General features: G+C 39.3%; 1 protein-coding gene and 1 pseudogene across 1 annotated transcript in view; both read left to right on the forward strand.

The window, feature by feature from the left end:
• The first annotated feature begins 850 nt into the window (after window positions 1-850).
• Window positions 851-7,419, forward strand: LOC115804747 (uncharacterized; annotated as a pseudogene).
• A 10,499-nt stretch (window positions 7,420-17,918) lies between these two features.
• Window positions 17,919-24,355, forward strand: part of lipia (lipase, member Ia) — a 39,457-nt gene continuing 33,020 nt past the window's right edge. The window contains exon 1 of the mRNA XM_030766404.1: window positions 17,919-18,008. The gene's annotated coding sequence lies outside the window, so the exon portion shown is untranslated. The remainder of the gene's footprint in view (window positions 18,009-24,355) is intronic.

The raw sequence follows: 24,355 nt of genomic DNA on the forward strand, positions 1-24,355 counted from the left end.
TAAGAAGAATAGTTAAAGCAATAATGACATTTTAACAAATATTATTTATATATCCAGATGGTTACAAGAAAGACATTATTAGGTATCACTTTCTGAAAGTAGTCCAACTATTGGAATTTAAATAGTTCTGAAACCATGAAGGAGACTGCCCCCTCACTGAATGTGGTATTTGTTCAATTGCTAACAAATCTCCGTAATATGGAGTCATTGTTAGAACATGTTAAAGTTCTTTTTGTATAAAGTTGGATAAACGTTTATTCTGTCATACACTGAACATTGATTTAGTTGAGTAGTGTAATCTAAACAATGTGTTGTCAGTCAACTCGCACAACACTTTGAGTTAGATGTAAGCAGTTTTAAAAATTATGCAATGATGCATAGAAGATTACTAGTTATACTGTGCAATAATTGCATAACATTTCTTAATATATAAAATTCCTGAATTTCTATTGCACTGTATGTACATACATTTAACTGTTTTTTCAGTGTAATTGACTAAAAGATTTTAGAAGAGCTAATTCTGTGTAAATGAAGCCTGTACAAACTTTTTATTACCCAAGAAAAACATTGTTTACCAAAGTATTCCAAATATAATACGTTCAGTCAAGGCTGAATGAGCTATTTGGACATAATTTAAAAAGACACTCAAATTGCTGATAAAGCACTAAACCAGAGAAATGTCTTCAGATGTGCACTATGACTAAGCGTGTCGTTGGTTGCATTTAGACTAATTGATCATTTTTTTCTTAAACAGCACTTGACGTGATTTTATGTCACTGTTTTAACCATAGCAGTTGATTAATAGTAAGGGATGTCTATTGTTCTGTCTGTGTGTGTTTGCATTCCATAGATGCCCCGTACGAAGTCTTTCCGGCGCTCCCAGGTAGCCAAGAGGAGGTGGATAGAGCAGGGGGTCCCGCCCTTGCTGCCGGTGCCGTTGACCGAGGAGGTCAAGAGGGAGGAGTTGCCTCCTCCCAAGAAGCTAAACTTGACTGACAAGGACTCATGGCCTATGGCCCCTGACATGACTGACAATGACCCAACTATGAACCTGTCAAATGACCAGCCAAATAACCTGTCAAATGACCAACCAAATCAGCAGCCTATTGGCCTCTCACGAGGCGCAAACAGCATCAAACAAAGCATAAACAGCATCAAACAAAGCGTAAACAGCGTCAAAACAGCTCCCACATCTGCCAAAAACTCTGCCAATGACTCTGTCGAAAACTGTGCAAATCCTTCTAAAAACGAATACTTAAATACGTCTGTAATGTCATGTCTTAAATTTCCTGAGACTTGTGTCATTCTAGGCTCCTTTCATCAAGGCGATGTTTGCTTTGGAAGGAACAGCAACAGACAATGTGCAGCCAACAGTCTGATGGCAATATTAAAGTGTAAGTTGAAGAACGTGTTGACCTGGACAGTGGCAGACCTGGATGATGTCCTGCTTTGTGGAGACCACTTGTACAGCAGCATGAGGCGTGACGGCAAGATTCGTGATCAGACAGGTCGTGGTTTCGTCTCTGTCAGCGAATTACCTGATGCATATGCACTGTCTTCTCATAACTTGACAAGAAAATACAGTGAATCCTTAAATGGCTTATTTGGTGTTGATTCATATGAGGGTGGTTGGGAGGACATTCTGATGTCAGTCAAGACAGCTATCACAAGAGCACTTGCTGAGTGTGATGCATGTTTATTGAACATTAACCTTAATGTATGTGCAATTGTCAAAGAGGGCTCATGGTATGCACTGATTGACTCTCATTCATGAAGCAACAATGGTACATGTGATGGTGCAGGTAAAAGCTTATTGGCTTACCACTGTAACACTGAGTCGTTGTTAGAACACATTACACATTTAGGACTGTCATTACAGGCACAATGACAGGAGTTTGAAGTCACTAGAGTCAAAGCAAGTGTAAGTAGCAGTATCACATTGCTGCAGCAACTTGAAGAAAGAGGTGAGACAAGTGTAATCCTTCCATGTGACACAACATCACCACAAGCTGGCGCTGCTAGTCAACCAGCTCATAGCGTAGCGCTGCAAGGTAAGCGTAAAGTATGCACAAAGTATGCCGAAGCTGTTGAGGTGCAAATGAGTATGAGCGTAAAGAACAGACAACTTGAAGATAGCAATGTACGTAAGAAGACAAGCGATGGCAACGTAAGAGACGACGTCATAGTTGGAGATCTCATCAATCCAGGGTTACATTTTAACCCTTTAACTCATACGGAGCAAACTAATTTATGCTCACGTTTACAGTTGATTAATGAAAACGGTGATGTTGATCGAACCACACGATTTGGTCCAATGGGATATCCCTGTAAGAGTATTCAACCGGATGGCAATTGCTTTTTCAGATCATTGGCTCATGCAATTTGTGGAAATGAACAAAAGCATTTGAAATTTCGACGCACTGTAGTGCAATATCTCATAAAGAACAGCACAAGATTTGAGACGTATTTGAGAGATGGTTATACATCAGTGCAGCAGTACGTAACATCGTCAAAAATGAAATTCGTAGGATCATGGGCAACAGAGGTTGAAATCTGGGAAGCTGCTGACCTGCTACAGACGATTATTATGACTTTCAATGGTGACAGATGGAATGCATACTCGTGTTATCGTATACCAGGTAATGCACAGGCACCTGAAAAGATGAATCCTGCAATTTACTTAAACCACTGCAATTCCAACCACTATGAAGTTGTAACATATGTTAGAAAAAGAGGCCACGACGTTTGCGCAGGAACATGTGATACAATATGTGATGACGACATAAAAATGCACTTGAGGAAAAAATGCAAAGTTAGCGATAAATTGGAGAACTTAAAGAAGGTTAAAGCCGACAAAAGGAGAGAGAAATATTACAATGACAGCAATTACCAGAAACAGCAACAAAGTATTGCACTGAAGTTCTTTAAAGGTAAATATGAGTCAGATCTGGAATTTCGCCGATCTGTGCGTGAATATTCCAAGACCAAATATCATGAAGATGCAACGTTTCAGCGATCTGTGTGTGAATATTCCAAGACCAAATATCAAGCAGATCAAGAATTTCAGCAGTCTGTGCGTGAATATTCCAAGACCAAATATCATGAAGATGCAGCGTTTCAGCGATCTGTGTGTGACTATTCTAAAACCAAATATCAGACAGATCAAGAATTTCAGCAGTCTGTGCGTGAATATTCTAAAACCAAATATCATGAAAATGCAGCGTTTCAGCGATCTGTGCGTGAAAATTCCAAGACAAAATTTAAAACAGATCCAGAGTTTCGGAAATGTTTGCGTGAATATACTAATCAGAAATACAAAAATAATGCAGTGTTTCGGGAATCTACTCGTCAGCGCAAATCAAAAAGATACCACGAATATGTAGAAGTTAAAGCTGCAAAAAACCAAAACAATTGTGAGGCCTATGTAACAAAACAGAAAAGAAGGGAAAATACTGATTTTGCAATTGATTGTTTTCGTAGAGAAATAAGTGCTGGTCCTGAATATGTTTGTGCTGTGTGTCATCCTTTACTATTCAGAAAGCAAGTTATTGAATGTAAAACGAGTTGCTATGAAACCAAAGGAAACAATATTGCTGTCCTGGCCAAAAAATGTATTACATTTACATACTTGCATAAATGTGATAGTGTTTTGTGTGAACGTGTATGCCATTTATCCGAAACACCATCATCCAAGTTATGGATTTGCTTCTCTTGTCATAGGAATGCCAGAGGAGAGTGTTACAAATAACATGCATTTAGAAAAAAATCCTGAACAACTTAAATGTCTCAATTCTTTAGAACAACATTTCATTGCCCTCCATATTCCATTCATGAAATTGCTATGTCTTCCACATGGTAAACAAACTGGCTGTCATGGACCTGTTGTGTGCGTTCCAGTAAACACCAGAGATGTTACATCTGTTCTTCCCAGAAATTAATCTGATGATAAGATGTTAAAAATGAAACTGAAACGAAAGCTCACTTACAAAGGTCATTACGAATATCAGTATGTTCAAACTGATCATGTTAGAAATGCACTTAATTATCTGATGAAGCATAATAGTTGGTATAAAGATGTTCACTTCAATGAAGAGTGGGTCAACACTTTAAATGAAACAAACAAAATGAACGAAGACTCAGACAACGCTGATGCAATGCAGGAGCAAGATATCACTGAAGTGAATTTAACACACAATGATGACAACGAAGACAAAACAGAAGAAGATTTAACATACATCAAAGAAAAGCATAGTTTGTTTTTGGACACAGCATTACAACCTGTTAACATTGCTTCAGAAATACTGAATCAACATTTTGACAGCATAATTTCTGTTGCCCCAGCCGAAGGTAATAGTCCTGTTACAATGCTGTCAGATAAAACGAACGAAGCCAAATGTTTTCCTGTACTATATCCTGCTGGTGTCCCAACCTTTCATGATAACAGAAAAGAAAAAATAATACTGTCACGCTATTTAAATGTACGAATACTCAATGCCGATGGAAGATTTGCCAAAAATACCGATTTTATATTTTATGCTCAGTACATATCAGAGCTTGATCAAATTGTATCTAATGTTTCAATTGCATTGCGAAAAGGATCTGACAAAACATCGCTTAAAGAAGTAACATCTGACATGTTGACAGACTCTGAGTCCTTGCAGAAGATATTAAATTATGATAAAGGTTACAAGTTTTTAAAACCTATTCGTGGAACACCACCGTTTTGGCAATCTGCACAGAAAGATCTTTTTGCACTTATTAGACAGCTATCAATACCAACATTTTTAGCATCATTTAGTTCTGCAGACCTCACATGGCCAGAAATGATCAAATCTGTAATAAGACAAGAGACAAAACATGTTAACGTGGATGAACTTGACTGGTCTGAAAGGTGTGGCCTTCTCAAGCAAAATCCTGTCACAGCAGCAAGAATGTTTGATCATAGGTGGCATTGTTTTTTGAAAGAGGTAATCATGTCTCCAGCTGAACCTATTGGGAAAATAAAAGACTACTTATCGTGTTGAGTTTCAACATGGTGGTTCGCCGCATGTCCACTGCCTTTTCTGGGTTGAGAATGCCCCACAGATTGATAAGCAAAGTGATGAAGAAGTTGCTGATTTCATTGACACCTACATTACATGTGAGTTACCATCAGAAAATGATGAGGAACTTCATGAAATTGTCAGTAGTGTTCAAAAGCACAGCACCAGATATTCAAAGACATGCAGGAAGAAGAAAACTGTTTGTCGATTTAATTTCCCATGACCGCCATCCAGTCGTACTTTTGTGACAAGAGCTTGTAGTTCAGAAGACTTGAGTGGCAAAGATGACAATACCACTGCAACGGTAATTCTGGAGAAAGTCAAACAAGCATTATCAAAGTCTGAAGAGAATTTTGATTCAACTGATGCATTTTTTGCCTCTATTGGGTTATCACAAGATTTTTTTGAAAAAGCTTACAACAGATGTTCTAGGAAAAAAAGCATTGTTTTAAAGAAAAATCCAAACGCCATTTGGGTCAACCAATACAATAAAGATTTACTGCGTGCATGACAGGCAAATATGGACATTCAGTTTGTTACTGATGCCTTTTCTGTAGTAGTGTACATCCTCACTTATATCACAAAAGCAGAGCAAGAAATGGGATTGTTGCTTGAGCGTGCGCAAAAGGAAGGCATGAATGGAAATCTTGAAGCAAAAAAAGCTTTTAAAAAGCTTGGGAGTATTTATCTACACAACAGAGAAGTCTCAGCTCAAGAGGCAGTATATCGACTAACAAATATGCACCTGAAAGAATGGTCTCGTAAAGTTCAGTTTATCCCCATTGGACAAAATCCAGTTAAGATGAGTTTACCTTTGAATGTACTGCAAAAGAAAGCTCAGTATGATGAAACTGCAGACGAAGCAAATTTTTTGGATGACTAGTATAGTTGACAGGTGCAAGAGTCCACCAAAAACAAAGGAATTTCAAAATGTATGTCTTGCAAGCTTTTGTTCTCAGTACAGAGTACTGTCAAAGTCAAACATCTTCACAAAAACAGATCTTTCCAAAAATGGAATAATAAAATTGAACAACAACTGTGGCTTTGTAAAACGAAGGACACGAACACAACCTGCTGTGCTGAGATATCCAAGATTTTCACCCACAAAAGACCCAGAAAAGTACCATCACTCATTGCTTCAGCTTTTCCTGCCCTATTATGAAGACAGTCAACTAAAGCCTTTGCAGTTTGAGTCATATGAGGATTTTTACAAGTATGGTGTAGTGAGATGTGGTGTGGATGATGTAGAAACTGTGAAATCAATTGTTAATTCCAACAGAGCGATATGTGAAAGAGAAAGTGAAGAAATAGACAAGGCTCAAAAAATTTTGGAAGACAATATTGAATTGGAGGATGCCTGGGCTAAAATTTGTCCTGAGTCAGAAAAAGAACGCCTTGAATGTGTAGAATTGATGAAAGAGAACATTGTGACAAATGAAGATGACACTGTGGAAAATATTCCCGATCTCATAGCAAAACCTCAGACTGCTCACACTATTGAAAGTAATAATGTTTTAATGCCAAGAGAAGAAGCATTACATTTACTGAGGTCATGAATGAAAAACAATCAGCAGTATTCTATAAAGTGCATAACTGGTGTCTGGGAAAACTTCTTGAAGAAAACCCTGAACCATTCAGATTATTTGTGACTGGTGGAGCAGGTACAGGGAAAACTCATTTAATTAAAGCAATACATTATGAATCAACCAGGCTTTTATCTCAAATATCAAGCAATCCTGATGAAATAACCGTGCTTTTGACAGCTCCAACTGGAGCTGCAACAATTCACAACACATTTTCAATCAAAGCAAATGCCAAATTGCCGTATCAACCTCTCAGTGAAGAGAGAATCAATACCCTAAGAGCAAAAATGAGCAATTTACAGATACTAATCATAGATGAAATATCCATGGTTGATCATCGCCTTTTAGCTTACATTCATGGAAGACTGAGACAAATTAAACAGACCGGTGACTATTCACTATTTGGAAAAGTGAGCATTCTTGCAGTTGGAGATTTCTATCAATTGCCACCTGTCAAAGGGACACCTCTATATGCTAATGCAAAAGGAGTGAATTTATGGCAGGATCATTTTGCAATTGCAGAATTAACTGAAATTGTCAGACAACAAAATGCAACCTTTGCCGAAATATTGAATCACTTGAGGGTTCGTAAAAAAGATGAGAATATCTGTGCAAGTGATATTGAAATGTTAAAAAAGTGTGAAACGGGAGAAAAAGCTGCAGCAATTCACATATTTGCTACTAACAGTGAAGTTGACCAACATAATATAATAATTTTTGGTCTGTCTCCAGTCGATTTTGTAGCACCGCACAAAGGGCAGACAACTCTGTGCTACGGGCTGGAGGCCGGATGACCCACACTGGCCTCCCATCCAAGACGGCGTCCTCCTCTTCAGACATCAATTCTACTGTTGCTGTCTTCCATGTGGCAGCCTCTTCCTCAGTTTGAATAACACTGGCTCTGGCCTTGTGCAGCTGCAAAACAGGGAAAACAGAAATTAGACCACTGAAAACATCTAATGTGGAAAAAGTCCAAGAACTACCGGGGAAATTATTATGCTTTGACTTACTCTCCTCCTCCTTTGCTTCAAGCGAGCAGTGATTCTGCCCTCCTCTTTCTTGTCTAAATTCTCATCTTGATTTGTCTTATAACTTTTTCGAATAGTTTCATAGTAGGTCTTGCAGGATGCTAGAGAGAGCAAAAAAGTTGTTTATTACTAAATGCAACCTATACAGTGGAACAGTACATTGTAAATTTATTGTTCTAAGGACATTAGACATCCTGCCTAACAAGGATAGGACTAACTATCTGGACATTGTGACTCACCATTTACAACTTCAGGATCCATGTCTGGAAAAGCCATTGACACCTCTTTCAAAAGATATGTTGTTACCTCCTGGTTGTGTGGGGAAGATACACTGTGTAGAAGAAAGGAAGGTTGATTAAAGGCTCATTTCGAATTCCAGGTACTATTATGAAACAATGAAACTGTGATGATACACCAACAAAACACGTTAGTATACCTTGTCTGTGGATCATATTTGTGTGTGTTGCTTTCCGCATTGTGCATTCTCCGCACAGCTTCCTGTAAGATGAAGAATTTGTACAAGGGTTAAATTCAACCACACCAAGGCATAAAGCAGAAAAAGAAATATGAACACATCAGAATGTGCGGCAGTCATACAAAAACCGGCACACTACAGAAAAAAGCTTACCGCAACAGAGTTATTTCCCGCTCTTCTTTTCTTTTTTGGGGCGCACTCCTCTTGTACGTCTCTGAGCTCTCCGCAGAGTCATATCCTCCATGAACGTTTCCATCTTCTTAAAAAATGCGTTTAACATGAACACCACTTGCTTGCTTTCGTTCAGAGTCGGACTCGGTGTTGGAATAATTGGATATTCCCGGCGAATAGGGGTAGCCTCCCTAGTCCGCTGTTCGTTTGAAAACTGGACCGTTCTTTTGCAAGCCATCTTCAAACTATACAGTACAAGCCAGTACAAGCCACTACAAACAGGATATGGTGTAAAACTTCTGCAGCTGTAGCTTGCTTGATATAAAGGTTACCCCCCCAGCAAATTTCGCGCCGCAGTTGTGTACGCAATGCTATTGGTTGCTTTCACATACATCATGCACGCACACAAGACTGATTGGATAGGACTCAACCTTACATTCTGAGTGGGCGGTTTGAAAACTGGGGCGCATCTTTAAGTTCAAAACAAACAAGCAAAAAAACCCTCCTGTATCTTGTAAACTTTTATGGTTTGCAGAAGCAAAACAAAGAGAGAAGCCGCCGTTCGCGTTTCAGTAGCCATGGAAGGAACAAGGAAAAGGAAAAGACGCTTTTGTGGTCATTGCGACGACGTTGTTTCACATACTCTGTTTTATTTACACATGAAAACGTATTTTCGCAATTGAATTTGGATGAAAGATACTGCCGATGCTCCGCAGTTTCCAGCAAGTGTGTTTTGCGCGCAACCAAGGGACAAAGAGCATCAGCGACAACACCCAGAGAATGATGAGGACAATGCTCTGCAAGGTGAGACAAGGTGAGAAGGTGAGTCTGATATTATGTTACGAAGTTTTAAAAAACGCTCGTGCCTTGATAACTAGGCTACCAGACTGGTTTATAGACCGTGTAGTGATGATTAAGCTCCCGGAGAAATTTGCTAGAAACGTATCTAACATAATTATGACATAATCATAGGCCAGTAGTTCCCAAATTTTTCATACAGGCTCCCATTGACTATAGAAAAAATGAGCTGAAAACCCACCTCTTTAGAACCCACCTGTCCCCCACTGCCTAACCTCCCTTTCCTTAAAAAAAAATAAAAAACCTTGTCTTGTATCTGTGTTGGTCAAAGTATTCCAGGGTCACAATACGAAGAGGTAAATTGACGCTCAGTCTTATTGTGATCTCTGCTTATGAGGTATTAGAAATCCGACTGATGCACTGATTGTAAGTCGCTTTGGCTAAAAGCGTCTGCCAAATAACAAAATTGTAAATCGTAAAACTGTAAGCATTGCAGCCCCCACACCCCACCCCACTCCTCTCTGGTGACCTAATACTGCTAACCAAAGGTGGGGGCTACTTCATGACTGCTCCCAAAATAGTTTATTATTTTATATATGTTGTGGTTGTGTTTTCGTGTGAGAGTAAAATGGATCTTGTATTTGTGTTACAGATAACAGTGATGATGACAATCTCAAGCTTTATGTGGGTGCCACAGAGTCTTCAGATACTGCCAATGCTCTGCAGTTTCCATCAAGTCTGTTTTGTACTCAACAAGGGGACAAAGAGCATGAGCAACAACACCAAGAAAATTATGAGGACGGCACTCTGCAAGGTAAGATTGTCAGCCTGGTATTATGTTACAAAGTTTTTAAAAAGCTTATAGCTTTCTTACTACTAGACTAGTTTAGAAACTGTTGTGGTGCTAAAGCTCCCAGAGAAAGATGTGGGCAACTTCATGAGTTTTTCCACTTTAGTTTGACTTTAAGATTACTTTATATTCTCGTTATTTTGGGTGTTCTGTTTGTGTTACAGATAACACTGATGACGAAGTTTCTCTGAAACTTTCTGTGAGTGCCAGTGACACAGAGTCTTCAGATGATGATAGCTACTATGATCAGGAGGAATATTTTGTGGAAGAGGATCTGCTTGAAGATACTGACATTGTAGGAGAGGAATATACAGATGCAGATGGGGTCACTGAAGACAACTCTGGACATTTGATGGTGAAACTGCTTGCAGTTATGCTTTTGGCATGGCAAGCTGCTTTAAAATATCAGATTGTGCAGTCTTTGCACTCTTGCATTGTATTAGACAATTCATTTGGCTCATGGAACAGATTCTGTGCGTGAACACACTCAGTGAGCTGGCTGGGAGGATCCCCAAGACTTTATATTCACCCAGGAAATGGACTGACATCAGCAGAGACAGCTTTTGTCAGTATGTAGTATGCCCCAAGTGTATGGCAACATACACACTTGAAGAATCGTACACCATCACCAGAACTGGCTCAAAAATCAGCAGCACATGTGGTTTTATTCCTTGCCACAAACACACACAGAAGAAATTAAGAAAAAAATATGGGACTCCTTTGATGAAGAAGCTAATTTCCTCAAGTGGTAAAGAATACCTGTATCCCCTACGAGTCTACTGTTACAAGAAGGTCACTCAGTCTTTGGGGACTTTTGTGAGAAGGTCTGGATTTTTGGAGAAGTGTGAGCAATGGAGACACCGGAACATGCCCGACTCTGTTATGGGGGATGTGTATGACGGGAAAATCTGGCAGGACTTTCAGTATGTTAATGGACAACCGTTTCTTGCAGAACCTAATAATTTTGCACTGATGATGAATGTTGACTGGTACCAACCCTTAAAACATTCCCCATATTCAGTCGGTGTCATATATCTTGTTGTTTTAAATTTGTCAAGAGAGGAATGGTTCAAAGATGAAAATATGATTTTAGTTGGAGTGATACCAGGACCTAAAGAACCAAGAATCCACATTAATGCATACCTTGAGCCCTTGGTTGATGACCTCCGAGAACTGTGGGAAGGAGTTCTCATGATGGACTCTTCACCCTTGGGGTGCCAGGTTTACAGAGCAGCTCTACTCTGCCTCTCATCTGATATCCAAGCTTCCCGCAAGTGTGGTGGTTTTGTTGGCCATGGAGCACTAAGAGGTAAGCTGTGATCTATTATGTTATTTTTCATACTCATATTGTTCAGAGTTTCCTATTATATGAAATGAATCAACCATTCAAGCCCACCTGATTTTCTTCTCAGGATGTAACAAGTGTCTGAAGACATTTAAGAAGACATCATTTGGGGGGAAAACAGACTTCTCTGGATTTGATAGATCAACCTGGACTTTTCGTACCTCTGAAGAACACAAAAGATTTGCTAAGATGACAGAGAAGGCTACAACAAAGGCAGCCCAGAAGAAACTGGAAGTGCAGTATGGTGCCAGATGGTCTGAACTTTTCTACCTGCCATACTGTGATGCCATCCGATTTGTTGTCATAGATCCCATGCACAATTTACTCCTCGGAACCGCTAAACATGTTTTCAAACTGTGGATTGAGCTTGGTGTATTGAGTATCCAGAAGCTTGAGGAACTCCAAAGAAGAATGGACTCTCTCAAGGTGCCACAGGATGTTGGAAGGATTCCCCACAGAAGTGTTCCAACCCTTAATTCAAGCTTTGAAGAGCCTGTCCTTGATCCAACTGCAGAGTTGCGTCCTGGAATTGTGAAGCAATTTCTTGTCATTTCTGTAAAAACGCATGCCTCTATAATTCAACATGTAGTTGCAAAAATGATGTGGCTGCACCCTCACCGAGACAAGCATTTCTTTGGAAAGCCTGTGGAGGTTTGGGGTATTCAGGGGATAGAAACTGACACTGCACCATCATACCTGCCTGTTGAACGCATTGCAAGCAGGTGTGTACTCAGTACCACAACTGTGCAGTTAAGCCATACTAAGGAGAGGGTATCTGTGGTAATTCCACTGTGCACAGTGGTAGAGATTTAAGAAGTCTACTTAATGTTATCTTTATATTTTCCTTTGTTAAGGCTACATTTGCTTCACTGTGTTTATTTTTGTAGATTGTATATCTTTTCAGTTCATTTTGCAATAAACTGTTTAATAACATATTAACTAGTGTTTCTCCTTTGTTGTAAAAAAAAAAGCCAGAGAACACCCAGATGTCTCTGCTGTCAGAGTTTTTTTGCTAGGCCATTCACATTCTCTTTAACTTGACTTGACTTTAACTGTCACTTCTGGTCAACAACATACAGTGTGTGCAAAAGCAGTTCATGTGATACTACTTTTAAACAATTGTACTGATTCAAAATAAAGAAGTGTCAGTCAGATACAAGAATAGAAGTAGTTCTAAAGCACATTTTGATCATCAACACCTACTTCCCTGAACTACTAATGGTGGTGGGACAATGGAAGGGGGGCAGGCCTCAGTACCCAGACAATGGACTGTCATTAGCATTTGAAAGGCCAAGCCATCAGCTAACGACTGTGTTTAGGCGGATTCCCGAAAACCTCTGTCTAACAGCTGTATTCGGACATTTGCGGCTGTTTTCAGGTCCGCATAACAAAGTTCTGTCCTTTGAGAGTGGCAAAATCCACCTAGGGCTTCTCTGGCCTGCCATACACAATAGAAACAATGATACTAAGATGATTGAAAAATAAAATGGCCTACATATAGAGCTCATAACTTCTCAGCAAAGATTCTTCACTGTGACAACGCACAAGATGTTTGGCAGAAATATCTGCTTTCTTCCTGAAATAACAGGCATTTCAATACATTTTTTTGTATTTTTCTGGTACAGTGCCCCCATGTAACTAAATTTCATAAAACTTGGTATGTGCCCAAGATTATCAATGTCTATCAAGTGTACCAAGCTAGGCATCAGTCCAACCAAGGATTGCTGTAATATGCTCACTTGCTGTTTTGAAGCCATTGAAATTCATTGGACAACAAAGACTATATCTTTAGACCTAGCAGAAATCTTTTGGCACCATGTAGACAAACAATCAGAACCACACTGGAACAAGACACCAGCCCATCACAGTGTAGGCAAACTGAACCCCACTCTTGGGGCATTCCCATTGGCTGCCATAGAAAACCTGGGGAAGAAAGAATAATACCAGGATGGCTATAGAACAAAATGGAAAACACAGAGTTCATAATTTCTCAACTAGGGTCCTTTACTGTGATAACTCAGCAGAATATCTATATATATATATATATATATATATATATATATATATATATATCGAGAGTTATAAGAGTCATAAATTAATATTACATAATGTGCAAAATGACGATAATTTAATAACTATGAAGCGCATTTTTGTTTCATGTAGGCCTACATGGGCGTATCAGTTGTCACTGATTTTTGCACTAGCTAACTTGAACCGTGCGTAATTAGTCATCACATGACTGATAGTTCGTGTGTAGACTATGGTAAGCGTTATTCTCATGTCATGACATTACATTATTTTAGAGCTGCAAAAATAATTTACAGTATTAAAATGCAAATGTTTTGTAAAGCGGATAAACGTATAATAAACGCATTTTTGTTTCACGTACAGGGACGTAACTAATTATTATATGACTTAGATAGTGAGCAGGAATTTTGCAAATGCTAATTCATTCAATATAATAACACCCTATGCAAGAGAAGGCACAGTATGGGTTGAACAAACTGCTGGCAACCCTCGGGGTAGAGCGCGAGAGTGCAATATCATGAGAGAAACCCCAGGGCCCATGTGTTATGCCAAGGACAATATTACAGGTCCATTGAGCAGTTTAGTGTGTTTGACTGAGACAGAAATGTGGCCAAAGATTCAGAAATCCTCTGAAGCAGAAACTGATCGAAATGATGCTGATAAGTTCAAACTGCGGGTCTCCTTTATTTGGGAGGGATTACGGGCGGTAAAAGCATGAGCCCGGACGACTACTGGTCCACTGACGTGGGAAATCCCATTTTCAGAGATGGATGTCTCAACAGAGATTCCACGATATCATGTGCTATCTGCGCTTTGATGACAAGAATGCAAGGGCTGCCCACCTTGTGACAGATAAATTAGATTTTCGATAAAGTATTGCTTCTTACACACCTAGTGAGAACATAACTGTAGATGAACAACTGTTTTCTATCAAGTTGTTACTGTGTCGTTTCACTTAGAACATGGCCATTAAACTAATTTGCTATTAAATTCTGGGTGGCCGCTGACGTTGAAACAAAATACATGTTGAACGCAATTCTCTATCTAGAGAAAGATGACAGTAGGCCGGCAGTAGGCCGAAAATTTCTTCACCTCGTTGGCACTGGCAAACAATCTTTTGGTTTACGTTGAAGGGAACTTCTGAGTTGGTTGACCAAGTGATTCATGACGCGGTCGTTAGAAGGGGGTTGGGATCACACCTAGGCTATTGTTCTATCTAGGCTGTCGGTCGAATATCTGTCCACTTGAATTGGGAACACAAAACAGCGAGGTACAACATTCCCTACTTTGACAGGCTGTGTAAAAGTGGTTACAGCATCCCGACACACAGGATACTAAATAGCTCGAAAAAGTACTTTATCTATTTCTAGTACTTTATCATTTCACTGTATACACTATCGTGTGTATCTATTGTGTGAAATGTATATTTCATTCTCTCTTAAGTATTTACTGTAAATAAACTACACAGCTGTCGATTTACCAAAAAGAAGGGCTTTTTTTCGTGCTGTAATTTAGTTTCAATAAATGGTAAAAATTCGGCCATCTTATGCTACGTTATTTACTCTAAAAGCCTACACACCTGACACAGCTTTGTTTACAAAAATCCATTGCGACATACATATTTTGTAAAAACAACATCCATGCATATTTATTCATTTCCAAGCGGTGCCTACATTTTCTATTACATGTGTGGAATTAGATTTAGCTGAGACTCATGATAGACAGTGGTAGGCTACTCGTGGTATGAACAAGTTTTGGCCAAATCATTCTAGTGCAGGAGACTAACAATAGACCATGGCACTTTATTGGGAGGGGGTTGGGAGGTGTTACTCGTAGGTTACTTGGCAGGCTAGGTGTTAGGCTACTCATAGCCCACTGAATGCCTTGAAAAGTCGTAGCGTTTGCTTCTATCATGACATAAAATGATCTGTTAGTTGTGGTAGATAATTAATTTATTAAAATGCAAGTGTAAAGCTTGATATGCTCGGCCGGGCTTACTATGTGGTATAAGTGATAATTTCACGGAGACAGATGAGTTCGGAACTGAAACGCTTTTGTCTACTCCTCCAGCGCCACGCAAAGCAGTCTCACACTCTAAAGTTTTGATTTACGCGCATTCTAATTCTCAACCAATTACTGCCTGTCTTGTCATTCCGATAGGTTGTTCTACTGAGTAAGCATAAAGTCCAGTTTATAGCTTACTCCGTCACCCGACATGTCACCCGACAATTAGAATGTTCAAATCTGTAATCGCTCCCTACAATAGTTAATTTACAATCACAATTGTCTCTGATTTTTGCACTATCTGGACCCTGCCATTACAATAAAATTAATCACTAGGGGCGACGATGTGATCATTGTCAGTCGACAACTGAATGTTGATAAAGTCGGGCTACGCATTTACAGACCAACCGCAGTCTAACTCGCAACGTGTGTGACGTCCCTTATAATAAACTAATTCTCCAAGGTAGAAGATTAAATGTTAAAAAACAAATACTATGAAAAAGTTGCCAGAACTAGTCTTGTTCAGATGGTTTTCTCAGTCAAATTTGATCAAGACTTCTTCCGGAATTTATGCCTTTGAAAACACGGTTGCCACAAATAAATAATCAAAACATTATGTTGAATGATGGAAGGGCTGGACAACAAACGTTCGAATGAAATAATAACCGACTATTAACACTGAAATGAATGATACATTGGCCGAACGCGAGTTGATCTTGTAAGCAAACTATTTGCTTCGTGCAAGAAGCACCATCTAGCGATCATTATGTGTCAGTAACAGTGTCCTTGTCTAATGACTTGGTGGTCTTTTGACCGCCTAGCCGCGCTTTAAGTAGGTAAAACCAGCACGGCGCTCCTAGTAGGTAGTCACAGCGGTCAAATGACCGGCATTCGGCGCTTCTAGGTATAAGTAGGTCAAACCGGCATAGCGTTTCTAGTGTTAATAGTGGAATAATAGTGGAACTTACTAACAATTACAATAGGATTCCAGCAGCCTCAATTGCTTGGACCCTAATAATAATAGTGGAACTTAATAAAAATTACAACAGGTGCCTGCAGCTTTGCTGCTTGAACCCCTAATAATAGTGAAGAATGCTAACAATTAGAGTAGGGTTCCCTTAATAATGTAACAGTATTAGACAGTGCTGTTAGGTCTCACAACAACGTAATAGTACTAGACAAAAATTTTATATTACTATACAATACTGTAATACTGTTAGGTCTCTGAAGCTCTGCTCTAATTGAGGAGTCAGACTGTAACATGAGCCATGTAATTTCTGCCGAGAAGGTTCTTCAGGCTGTTAGAGAAGTCCATTGCCAGGAGCGTGTTAACAGAACCAGGAATGGGCAGAAAATACACCAAATAAAAACAGAAAAAAAAAACAGTAAGCCAGCCTTGTTCACCACTTTCATGGCATGAGGCCTACTGATGCAACCACCACAAGTGTAGTTCTGACTGTAATGGTACTCTCAGGGTGTCTACAATTTCACACCCCACTTCAGATGCAACAGGGGCTGTTTCTGCCCAGAATTAGAAAAGAGTTCCCCAGACACATGGCAGATCCCACTGACAAACTGTGTGTGAATAATGGTCAATGTGACACTGGAATGGCTGCACGGGACAGAGCATGATCACTGTGGTGACAGCGGCAGTCAGTTTTTTCTTCCGGTCATTCACTGTGTGCCATTACAGTACGGGTTTTGTCATATTACATTAGCTCTCATTCCACACAGTAGAGCCCTTTTCCTCACAACCCAAGGGCAGTGGATTTACCATGTAGAAGGACAGTCTATGACACTGATAAGCGTCCACTTTCATGGGAAACAGCTTAGACACCACAGGAATTTTTTACTTTTTCTTGTTTCTTTTTCTAAAATATTTCCTTATCTAATTCTGACCTGATTAACATTTGAAAGAAAGTGTGCACATTTACAGCGAGTATCCTAAACCACAAGAGAACATACATACAAAACATAAAAACATGTAGGTAGCATGGTGGCACACTGGGTAGTGCTGTCACCTGTGTGCACAAATATGTAGATGACTGCAGATGACCCCTAAAATGTTGGATTTTCCCTTGTTGAATCAACATTGTGATGTGTTCTTTTGTAAATAATGAGATGTGATATTGGAATGACAATGGGATCCTGGATGATTCTTTTGCTGTAGAATGAGTTATTATTTTAGGGTTTAGCTGTCATTAGCATTACCACTAACACTACAGCTGTGACACAGATGTGTAATGACAGACAAGATGGTGCCATGCCTGTAAGGAAGCAGTGATTTTTAATTTTTAAGTTAGTTTGGTTTCAGTAAGTTTAAGTGAAGGTTCTCTTTAATATTAAAAATATGTACAAATTCTTTAACTTGAATTATTATTAAAATCAGCAGTTTGCTTTCCTAATCGACACTGAAAAGTTAGTTGATTGTTTATCCGATCCAGATGAAATGAATATAATTGTTCGGGCACTGGCAATTATTGTTTCGGTTGTTTTGGTGACCCCTGCTGGTTCTTTCCAAAAATGTCACTGTGACACAAAGTGTGTAATAGGAAGGTTGTGTCAGGAAGTGAGAGTGTCCAGGAAGTGAGTGCAGTAGGAGCAGTGGTAGAGCATGTTATGGTCTGTATCCAGGGAAAATCCTTTGAAGTCCTCAATTGTTATTCCTTTAGAAGGCATTCCCTGTGAGTAAATCATTTTCTTATTATCCATCTTTAGTTTGAGTACATCTTAATAGTGAAATGATTAGTTGTGTTGTTATATTTGATAGCAATCGGTCGGGCTCTGTTGAATGCATGTATATTGCTTTATGCTTTTACAGTATTTTCAAGTTGTTTTTACAAACAGTTAATTTCCAAATACTTACCTGTATACTCACCTTTATAGAATGCCATTTCACTGTGCTTTGTCCTCTTGACCTATAAGGTAGTTACAGCAGTAGCTGTACCTGTAATGTTACCATACTTAACTGGCATGTATGTATGCGGTACTCAGTGTATGTATTTGCATTTTCAGTTTCACACCATTCATATGATAAAAACACACTCAACATTGCATTGTGGACCCAAGAGTCATTGTATGGAGGTGTTTAGCTTGTGGGATAAGTGAATAGGAGATTCATTGAGGCCAGTACAATAATACTGCCCTCGGTGGTCTTACTAATGCTAATCTCAGTAACCTACAGCTTACAGTAACAAAGCAATCTGCTCAAAGCAGTACCACCAACAGGTGGGCTTTTTTAGATTAACCATTTCCTCTGTACACAACGCAGGCATAAATGCTCAGGCTTAAATGCATAGTGCAAACCCTTGCTTATAAAAGTGGCTAAATTATTATGTAGAATTATTTTACATTTCCCACCTACACCAAAAAAAAAAACAAAACAAAATATGACGAACCCACTGGCTGAGGTATTGGCGAACAAACGCAAATTTTACTGTTAAATTAATGTTCACGTGTGTCTTTAGACAATACAGACATCAGTGCCATGACTATAAATACAACTATAAAAAAAGAAAAACCGTTTCACATTTAAATGTCATTATGCTCAGTGACTGCATAAACTAACATCTTCACACAACACCTGTTTTTGCAACCTGCACTAGTACCACGACCCCTTTTGTGTGCAGTGTAAATATGCATCTCACAAATTTTCTTTAGTTCCATGAGTGATCCTGAATTGCATGTAATATCTCATTTTCAGAAATTGCCTTTACTTAACATGTGTGTGTTAAAAAAAGAGTTTTTAGCATTGGAAGTATCAATTTTTGTATATGAAGTACAAGGACAGTTTTGGCAAGTAAGTAATAATGCTGAAACTGTAAACATTTTGTGCAGTTTAACCTTCATGAGCAAGTGTGTAATGAACTACCACACCCTTCTTGTGCTCCATGTCACACTACATGCAACATTTAAGATTGTAAAGTTCTGGGCACGTTTGCAATATGGTCAAAATCACTGTGAATAACAGGCTTTTATTTGCTGCACTGTATGTTCAACGTCATCAAAAATTAATTGATCAAGAGAAAATTGAAAATGAACATTGTAAATGCATAGGCTTAAACGCATAGTGAAATGCATTGGCAGAGATAACTCCACTATCTGAACTGTCTTGGGACAGTTCATTAACCTTCATACCTGACAATCACAAAATTAACATAACACCACAGTTAACCGAGGTAACAAAATACGATGTCTGCTTCTCTTAAAAGCCCATTCTGAGCTCGTTCCTAGTAAGCATGTGAAATGCCTCCCGACATGGGTTAGTTTGCAACACTGTGTCTCGAAGCTCAGTTTGCTTATGTCTCATCAAATATTTTCATATCGGGACTGCTCGTCAACCGTCATCCCTGTCTTAATCACCAAATTAGCACAACACCACAATTAAAAGAGTTTGTTTATCACTAAGTATGCAAAATGCCTCCTGATATCAGTGAATTAGCAACACCGCTACCATGCTCTAAACACATAAACAAACATGTCGCCGACCCGTGACCTCTAGACCAACCCCCACTCTACAACTCATTCATTTGATTGGTTAAACATCCTGTCACTCATCAGACTGGCAAAGCAACCCAAAAATCTGTTCAGAGGAGCCCAAATTCAACCTTTCCCCATGGCTACACTGTTCAACATATCAAAAATTCCTTCAGAATACATAAAATCAGGACACCCGTGATTGCATGTACACCAAATCTGACATGAATCCGATGAACCATCTAGAAGCACTATAGCCAAGATGGGTCAAATAGCCACTCTCTCTGTTGCTAGATGGTGGTGCTATACCAGAGTGTCACTCTGGGCATGTGGATATCATCATAACCATCATAACCAAGATGTGCAACATCTTGACATCATATATAGCAAATCGGACCTGAATCCAATGAGCTGTATAGGAGGAGAAAGTCAAAATGTAACACGTGTCAAAATGCACAAAATCCAAAATAACTCACTTCCTGTTGGGAATGGCTAATACAATGGAATTGCAAATTTGCTCATCTTGGGGAGACCCACATGGCTACAAAATCTGGTGTGTGTAGGTGAAACTACATATCAGGCACAAGACTCAGTGCCACATTGGGGGGGGGGGGGGGGGGGGGGGTTATGAAAAAATAAAATAGTAATAAAAAGACCATGTGATAAAAACAAAGATAAACCACACAATCCAAGGGGCATAAAACAGGGAAGATCATCTAAGTTAAAGAATAAAGCAGTTATAGGAAAGATAATCCAAAGAATGGATAAAAAGAAGAAAAAACAATGAACAAAGAGAGCACCCAGATAGCAAACTGACTCCGCACCGGATCCGTCCCGGAGGTTTCATAGGCTCTGGAACAGATCCACAAAACAGTACCATATCGGTCCACTTGCACGGCGGGACGGATCCAGAACAGATGAGGATCACAGATCCAGACCAGATTTGGCCCAGACCCTACCCGTATCCGCTCGTGAAGCAGCGGTCCGGCCCAGATCCGATTTGGACCTGCTCACAAAGTGGCTCATTAGATTCGGACCCATTCCGGATCCCTTATTCAAATGGAATATCTGGTCAAAACTAGCAAAACTGCCCGTTACATATACACATAGCTCAGGTTTTAAACTAGATAACTTTACGTAACTATTAGCTACGACACCAAAAAGAAATAAAAGTCAGGCAGGGAGCAGGCCAGACTCCTGCAGCAGTACGCAAAAGAGGCATGACACACAGTTACCACGTATGTGAACCGCAAGAAGTACTTATCAAGAATTGAATTTATATCAAGCAAATACAGAAAACGTGGCATATAAATATTTACTAATATATTAGTATATTAATAATATATTAGTGCACAACACTCATGCTGGTTAGTTAGCATTTGCAATGTTGCACCAGCTAATTAGTATCCCACCGCACCTGCTGCACTGCTAGTAACGCAACGTGTGAAAGAAAAAAAGATTAAAAAGAAACATTAAAAATATACAGCTGTGCAGTTAGTGAAACATACATTAACCAGTGATACAGAAGATTAAAATATAAATCAGGGGGATTACTGTCACTCAAGCATATGACATGAACACTAAAAAGGTTTAAAAACGGGAGCATTCCTCAGCGTGACAGTCGCAAAAGAGGTAGAGCAGTGGGTATCAAGACTTAGGGGGTCCCTAGCGTGGGAACTAAATTATGCCACGTCCCCTGCCCCCTATTACTGTACCTCAGATATACAGGGGTGTGTGAAAACATGAGTACAAACAAAAGTTGCAGGAACTTAGGGGGGAAATATATTTCAGTACTCAAATCTGGGTTAGCTAATGCTAATGTGCTGTAATGATGCTAATATGCTGTATGAGCAAGCTTGCCACAACCGCACATTTCAGAATTAAATCAGCAAACAGAGCAGTTAACTAACTTACGTTATGACCATAATTTTACTGGCTAGGCAAATAAATAAATACATACGAATTTGTACAAATAAAGTATATTTTTACATACTTACCGTGTTCATGTCCTCAGACGTGACGCTCTTCCACTCCAAATACTCTCTGATCATCAGCGACGTTTAACTGAAAAAATCTGCGCCTTCGATGTGCGAATCCACTGATGTCTGCACAGAGTCCGCTGTATCCTGCGCCATAGACGAAATGAGTGAGACAGTTGGGCGGATCTGCCGACTTGAGGACGGATCCGCCCCTGAGTGCACAGCTATCTGGGCATGCAATCCAAGGGGCATAAAACAGGGAAGATCATATAAGTTAAAGAATAAAACAATTTAAAGAAAAATAATCAAAAGAATGCATAAAATGAATAAAAAACAATAAAAACAGAGAAAACTGCTGATCATAAGCTAGACTGAAAAGGTATGTTTTTAGTTGCCATTTAAAAATGTCCACTGAGCCCGCCTCTATAATACTTTTTGGCAGGGTGTTCCACAGTTTAGGTGCATAGTGGATGAAAGCAGCTTCCCCAGTTTTATTTTTGGGGACTTTTGGAATGTTTAAAAGGCCTGTTATAGAGGACCTAAGGGCTCGTGAAGGGACATAAAACATCAGAAAATTGTGGTAAAAAAAAACGGTGATGTAAGAGGGCACTTAACCATTAAGGGCTTTGTAAACAAGTAGAAGGACTTTAAAATAGGGATGTCCTGATCCAGTCTCAAAGATCGGTATCGGCAGATCAAGGCATGTTTAACTGATCGGTATCGGCTTTACTGAGCACCACCCTAAGCCCGATCCTTTGTTTTATGTCAGCTGTCACGCAGGTGTCGAGAGCATAATATGTGGCAGGACACGGCTAAAAATGTCTGCAGTGTGGAAATGTTTTAAATTTGGAAACGAAAGCAGTCCAACAGCCACTTGTAATGTTTGCAATGAGACAATTTTGTGAGGCGGTAGTAACACAGAGCTGTGTTCCGTAGGCTACTACCACTTTAATAGGCTCCTAAAAAATAAACACTCAGCGGAATACAATGAGTTCACTCAGGTAACACAGGCAAAGGCTGCTCGGAAGCAACACACATTGGAGGATATACCTTTAAAAAGAAAGAGAAGTTTGGTCGAGACAGCGACAAGGCCAAAAAGATTACCAACATATATTTTCTGATACAACTCCCACAGTATGCCTTAACCCTCTCCACACTTCATTTCAGACACTGCATTACAAGAAGGTTTACTTTTTTATTTTGTAGAATAAAAAAAGTAATAACATTTCTTTTCTTAATTCATTTGCAACTCAGTTGTCAAGCATATACGTTGTATTGATTTTAATAAATTTTAATGTACTTGAAATGTGCACTGTTCAACTGTATTACCTAGGAAAATACAAATATTGGATCGGGACTTGGTATCGGCAGATACTCAATATTAAATGACTCGGGTCGGGATCGGGGCAGAAAAAATTGATTGGGACATCCCTACTTTAAAATCAATTCTAAAAGATACTGGGAGCCAATGCAGTGTAGCCAAAAGAGGAGTAATATGCTCTCTCTTCCTTGTTTTTGTTAAAAGTCTAGCATCAGAGATCTGAATTAGCTATAGTTTCTCAAGTGACTTTTTTGGAAGACCAGTAAAGAGAGCATTACAGTAGTCCAGTCTACTTGAAATAAAAGCATGAATGAGCTTCTCAGCTGCTGAGAAGCTCATCCTGTTGAGTTAAAAATGGGTATACTTTGGCAATATTTCTTAGGTGGAAGACAGCTGTTTTGATTACCTTGCTTATGTGGGATTTGAAACTTAAATCTTAATCTAAAATTATGCTTATTCTTGAAATTTACAGTTTATTTTGATGACCTAAATATCCTAGCCTGGTAGAACTAGCCTGCATCTCTTTTGGCTTTGGGGCCAGCTCATAGTATTCCTGTCTCATCTTCGTTCAACTTTAAAAAATTATTACTCATCCATTGAGTGATTGCGGACAGGCAGGTAGTCAGGGAACATAATGCATTTATGTCATTTGGCTCGACGGAAATACGTAATTACGTATCATCAGCATAGTTATGAAGGTTAACATTTCGTTCCCTGATGTTGTTATCTAGCGGTAGCATATTTAAAGAAGAAAGAAGGGGACCAAGACAGCTTCCTTGTGCAACACCAAAACATATGTCATATTTCTTCGATAAATGATCTGCAAGACTAACATAAAATTGACTCGCTGTAATGTATGTTCGAAACCAGTTAAGAGCACATTCAGAGAGACCAACTTAGTTTTTAAGATGATTGATTAGAATGCAGTTGTCAATCGTGTCAAATGCAGAGGTGCGTTCAAATTTGGCGAACAGAGGCGAACGTTCGAGGTGAACGGGTTTTCTTTAAACTTTTAAATTTGAACGGTTTTGTGTGAACATTCCAAACTGTTAGGGTTAAACCATTAAAGATGGCGACGAACAAGGTAATTGTATTAGCTGCAGCCTCTGTTATTACTGATGATTTAACGGAGGAAAACACGCTAGATATCGTCGATTTGATGCAGAGTGTACTGAAACGGAAACCAATAGATGCAAGGAGAATAGAGGGCTACGGAACCGAAGACGTACCGACCTACGACGATTTCACATTCAGG

Source organism: Chanos chanos, chromosome 2 (genome assembly GCF_902362185.1).
Source record: "Chanos chanos chromosome 2, fChaCha1.1, whole genome shotgun sequence".
NCBI lineage: Eukaryota > Metazoa > Chordata > Actinopteri > Gonorynchiformes > Chanidae > Chanos > Chanos chanos.